The sequence below is a fragment of the Schistocerca nitens genome, unplaced genomic scaffold (assembly GCF_023898315.1).
Source record: "Schistocerca nitens isolate TAMUIC-IGC-003100 unplaced genomic scaffold, iqSchNite1.1 HiC_scaffold_363, whole genome shotgun sequence".
In the NCBI taxonomy this organism is placed as follows: Eukaryota; Metazoa; Arthropoda; class Insecta; order Orthoptera; family Acrididae; genus Schistocerca; species Schistocerca nitens.
The window spans coordinates 363,715-369,714 of NW_026045897.1; the positions used below are offsets into that span (position 1 = coordinate 363,715).

General features: G+C 44.9%; 1 protein-coding gene across 1 annotated transcript in view; it reads right to left on the minus strand.

Moving 5' to 3' along the window:
* LOC126228329 (uncharacterized) overlaps positions 1–5,694 on the minus strand; it is a 103,501-nt gene extending 97,807 nt beyond the window's left edge. The window contains exon 1 of the mRNA XM_049942283.1: positions 5,677–5,694. The gene's annotated coding sequence lies outside the window, so the exon portion shown is untranslated. The remainder of the gene's footprint in view (positions 1–5,676) is intronic.
* Between the last annotated feature and the right edge of the window lie 306 nt (positions 5,695–6,000).

A 6,000-nucleotide genomic window follows, 5' to 3' on the forward strand; every position in this document is an offset into this window, starting at 1 on the left:
CGTTCTTTCTGTCTTCCTTTGTGTAGCCCAGTATTGATCTTCCCATTCATCCCTGGGCTAAGTTTACTAACTGTTGTTGTTGTTGTGGTCTTCCGTCCTGAGACTGGTTTGATGCAGCTCTCCATGCTACTCTATCCTGTGCAAGCGTCTTCATCTCCCAGTACCTACTACAACCTACATCCTTCTGAATCTGCTTAGTATATTCATCTCTTGGTCTCTCTCTAAGATTTTTACCCTCCACGCTGCCCTCCAATACTAAATTGGTGATCCCTCGATGCCTCAGAACATGTCCTACCAACCGATCCCTTCTTCTAGTCAAATTGTGCCACAAACTTCTACCCAATCCTACTCAATACCTCCTCATTAGTTATATGATCTACCCATCTAATCTTCACTAACTATAAATTCATTTAATCTTCATGTCTCACGGCCATAAGTTATTACTGGCAGTATACATTGGTCAAAAGCTGTTTTCTTGAGCTCGGCTAACAACTTAGACTTCAAAACTGAAGAGTGTCTTCCATAAGCTTTCCAAACTAATATAATACGTTGAAATATTTCTTATTTTGAGTCTCCTTTTATATTCGACAGTTGACCGACATAGACGTATCCTGTGGCCCTTTGCAGTTGTACATCTCCAGCAAACGTACTTCCCTCCGGTGTCCATTGGTTCATCACGATCTTTCTTTTGTCGTGGTTTGTTTCAGGCCAACTTCAGAGCAGACTAACCCAAGATCACTAACAAACATTATAAGTTATTCCATATTACTTTCAAGTAGAACCTTAGGTTACTCATCTTTTTCCCAGAATTTGGATTCTCTCTCTTTTGTAATCGAATTTAGACACTGCTTTTTCGAAGACCGCTGAAGAGGTGGTAGTATCATCGAAGCATGAAAACTAAGTCCAGTAAACATGAGTCCTGAAATGCATACTTTCTGAGACAAATACATGCTTAGGGGAGGTGGTCAGTGTAAAGTCCATTCATGACAGTGCGCCCCTCTGCGCTCCGGCGTAAGGAATGGTGCACCCTTTGAAGTATACCGGGTTGTTGTTACATCGGTTGGCACGCATTGAAGATGCCACCCTGTGGTGTCCGCATATCGTTGATTGGCGTGGCGTAGATCATTTCCTTCACGTGTCCCCATAACCAAAAGTGTAGGGGATTTAGGTCTGGGGAACGAGCAAGCCAACTTGTGGTCCTCAAATGTGTGTGTCAGATATTTTTGCACACTGTCATATAAGTGTGCTGGGACACCATCGTGCATGAACCACATTTGTATTCGTTGCTGCAATGGCACAATCTCCAGCACGATATGCAGTACATTAATGATAAAGTCCAGATAATGCGCCCCAGTTAACCTTTGAGGCACTACGTATCGCCCTATTAATCTATCACCAAGTACGCCTGTCCTTACGTTGATTGAGAATCGGTGTTGATGCCTCTTTACAGAGCTGCTTGGGGTTTACATGTGTCCATTGGCTCTGAGCACTATGGGACTTAACTTCTGAGGTCATCAGTCCCCTAGAACTACTTAAACCTAACCTAAGGACATCACACACATCGATGCCCGAGGCAGGATTCGAACCTGCGACCGTAGCGATCGCGTGGTTCTAGACTGTAGCGCCTAGAACCGCCTGGCCAATCTGTCCATTCATGCTGGTTATGGAAATTCGCAATATTATCTCTTGTGAAACCTGCCTCATGGGTAAATAAAATCTTTTATGGGAACAGTGGTTTTGCGGCACACTTCTGCAACAGCCGTTGGCAGAAGCGCCGACTGCCATGATGATCCTGTGGCCTAAGGGCCTGAACGCGCTGTAGATGACATGGCTACAGCAATTGTTTACGAAGAACCACTCACCTTCTTCTGTTACTAATAGTGGCACACTGGTACCAGGGTTTTTGCGGACTGTGCTTGGCCTTCCACTGCCGGTATTCCGAGATGCAATGGTACCTGTAGCCCTCAGACGCTGGAAAAGTCTCGAACAGCTTATCAGAGGGCACTCTGGATATTTTTCAGTGTATGGGACATGGAATGGCAGGCTAAGTCCATTTGCTAAACCATAGCAGAATATCGTATCCACCATTGCACTTGTCGAATAGTAGGCTTCCATTGCTAACAAGTGGCGGAAGATAGAAAATGTAAATATAGTACACCATTTGTACTTACAAACAGCGCAGTAACAGTTAACACGTAAGTGAATCCGCGTCTGAAAGAAGGTAAAACACCATAATAATGCACCCAGATTTGACAGTACAGTAGAATAATGCACACAAACATGACGAAAACTAACGACCAGAACCACACAAGTGACTGCAGATCACATAACGGTTGGTAGAGTACTGTGAGTAAGACATCATAATACCCTGCCGACACATTTTACGGATCGCCCATGCAACGACTGTGCTAATATTTGCAGCCAAGCGTCACGCACGCCTTCCTATAAATACGTGTTTATTTCGGAATGTATGCGTTGCTGGATCCACCTGTTTTGGAAGTGAAGAACGAAATTCAAGGAAATAGAAAACCAAGACAGGAAAATACTAGAAAGGTCCACGGGTGGGTTCAGAAAGATGTGACCTGGATAAAGAAACCGTCGAAAGAACTCTACGAACAGACAGAGACGATTACAATCATCTACATCTACATCTACATCCATACTCCGCAAGCCACCTGACGGTGTGTGGCGGAGGGTACCCCGAGTACCTCTATCGGTTCTCCCTTCCATTCCAGTCTCGTATTGTTCGTGCAAAGAAGGATTGTCAGTATGCTTCTGTGTGGGCTCTAATCTCTCTGATTTTATCCTCATGGTCTCTTCGCGAGATATACGTAGGAGGGAGGAATATACTGCTTGACTCCTCGGTGAAGGTATGTTCTCGAAACTCCACCAAAAGCCCGTACGGAGCTACTGAGCGTCTCTCCTGCAGAGTCTTCCACTGGAGTTTATCTATCATCTCCGTAACGCTTTCGCGATTACTAAATGATCCTGTAACGAAGGGCGCTGCTCTCCGTTGGACCTTCTCTATCTCTTCTATCAACCCTATCTGGTACGGATCCCACACTGCTGAGCAGTATTCAAGCAGTGGGCGAACAAGCGTACTGTAACCTACTTCCTTTGTTTTCGGATTGCATTTCCTTAGGATTCTTCCAACAAATCTCAGTCTGGCATCTGCTTTACCGACGATCAACTTTATATGATCATTCTATTTTAAATCACTCCTAATGCGAACTCCCAGATAATTTATGGAATTAACTGCTTCCAGTTGTTGACCTGCTATTTTGTAGCTAAATGATAAGGGATCTATCTTTCTATGTATTCGCAGCACATTACACTTGTCTACATTGAGATTCAATTGCCATTCCCTGCACCATGCGTCAATTCGCTGCAGATCCTCCTGCATTTCAGTACAATTTTCCATTGTTACAACTTCTCGATACACCACAGCATCATCTGCAAAAAGCCTCAGTGAACTTCCGATGTCATTCACAAGGTCATTTATGTATTATCATCAGGAAAAGAACGGCATATTTCTTCAGACACATACATAGGATGAACGAAAATAGACTGACCAAGAAGATTTTTAACATAGTGACAAGTAATACCGCGGAAATCAACTGTCCGAAGGGAATTGAAATCTTCACAGAAGATACGAGAACAGGAAAAAATACAGAGAAAAAAATCAGAAAACAGAAATTTCAGTAAACTTTCAAAGAGAAAAAAAAACAGGAAAGAAGTGGACATAAGAGAGGAAGAACAAATGCAGTGAATATGTGAAAGGTATTTGGGAACAAAGAAAAAGAGAGACAGAAAAAAATGCCATGGAAACTGTGTTTTAGCGCTCTCCCGTCCGTTGGTTTTCCGTTACAAATAAATGATTTTTAAAGCGTATTTTTGTGGGCCCATTGGATAGAGTGGTCACAGAACATCCTAGTACGGCATTTATTTTATCGATATGTATTAACATGGACAGTAACACACGAAAAACAAACCAGTACAACAGCGACACCTTCGCCCTGTCCCGTGCTACCTGCTACCGCCATGCAGGCGCGCTGCTCAGTCGCTGCTGGAGTACCAGTTACTCTTCCGGTTATACTGTCGCTCTTAATACATATCGACAAAATGAATATTGCTTGAGACTAATTGAGAACCGCTCTATCGAATGGGCGGTTAAAATTCAGCTTTAGAAATCATTTCATTTGTAACGGAGAAAACAAACAGGCGCTTTCCGCCGACACTGGACGTCACGTGAAAGGTGTCAAGAGCTGTATTTGTTTGAGCAGTCTCCATCCACACAGTTTGAAAATGAAGTTGCAAATATTTGCCAAAACACCAGAGAAAACGCTCCTGACTAATCTTAGGAGCGACGCCCTGTATATACAGGTCGTATCATAGTTAAAGGCGTAAAAGTATGCAGTTGATTGAACATGATACTAGAAGCAAAAAGGTGCAATAATCTAGGGCTCTAATATACATACCTTACGACCTACGAGCAATTGTTCATCTTCGCTACTGTGAAGACAACTCTTCACAAGTGCTCGTAGCTCGTAAGGTACGCATTTTAGAGCCAATGTTTACAAGACAAGTTTGTCTTCTTTTGGTATGTACTACCTTCTCCAAAAATATGGAAACCAAAGAGACTGCAGTAGAAGAGGTAAGAAACTTTCAGGCAGGTTCAGACTGTGTGTTGGACCGAAGCTCCAATTCCGGACCTTTGCTTTTCGCCGGCATGTGCTCTACCGACTGAGCTACCCAAGCACGACTGACGACCCGTTCTCACAGCTTTAATTCCGGCAATACCTGATCTGCTACTCTCCAAATTTCACAGAAGCTTTCTTCCGAAACTTGAAAGACTAAAATTGCTGAAAGAGGCACCGATTACGTCAGCATTCCCCTCACACGTCTCCGCCCATCGCAAAGACCAATCTGGCCATTTAGAGTTTTGTTCATAACTTCCAGCAACTGTTCCTGAAGAATGCCGACGGCAAGAGATAGCGCACTAGTTGAGTTGAAAGTTGTGGTTGGTGTGCTATTTCTCCACATCGGAAATCTTGTTATTCCATTCACACCTGCACCCCCCCCCCCCTATCCTCCCCCCACCCAGTTCAATCGGACTTGTTCTTTTGGGCACATATACTTGCTTCACACAGTCAAAGAAAAAGACTGAACGTTATGAGAGCTTAAGAATTAGCAAGACTCCTTCACACAGTGAAAGTAAAATTATGTTCTACTACGATTTCAAAAGAACAACTTCAAATATGTGGCGTAAATCGTGGAAAAATGTAATACAAAATAAAAATATTGGCACTCAATGTTGCCTTTCTGATATCGATAGATCGCTATACGCGTCGGAAACATATCGATTCTCTGAGACATATTGATACATATTTATATCGATACTTTAGCATCCGTTCTAATACAGGCCTTTGTAACCCCGTACCGTTGAACGGAGAATATGTAGAGAAATACGATTTTGTAGCCAGAAGAGTCGAGAATAACATGGTGTATTGGAAGCCTGAATAAATCCATTCCACGAGTCGTGATTCTGGCTTGTGTAGCTCTGTGAGGCTTGTGACGCTAAGGGTCCGCCTGGCTGAAAAGTCTGGGACTGTCGAGAGGGATTCGTCCGCCAGGAGTGTCCAGTGTTCAGGAACCAGAGACGCTCCTCCCTCCTACCTGGCGGAGGCGCGGCTGGCGGCTACCAGCAGCAGCAGCAGCAGCAGGGCGGCGACTGGCAGGGCGCGGCCGGCGGCGGTCATGGCTGGCAGGGCGGAACCAGGGCCGAACCACTGTGCACTGTGCCGCCGCCAGCTCCCCTTATATACCGGCAGCCGGGGCGCCGGCTGACGCCACCCACCCGCCTGTCACCGCCACCACAATTTGCCAGACGAGGGGCAGGCGACGGAAGCTCTCTACGTGATTAGCTCTGCGGGCCTGCGTACACTCTCGCCTAGTCTGGGGATCGTTCTTTCGCTGTCAGTTGCGCGGTTACGAATGGCT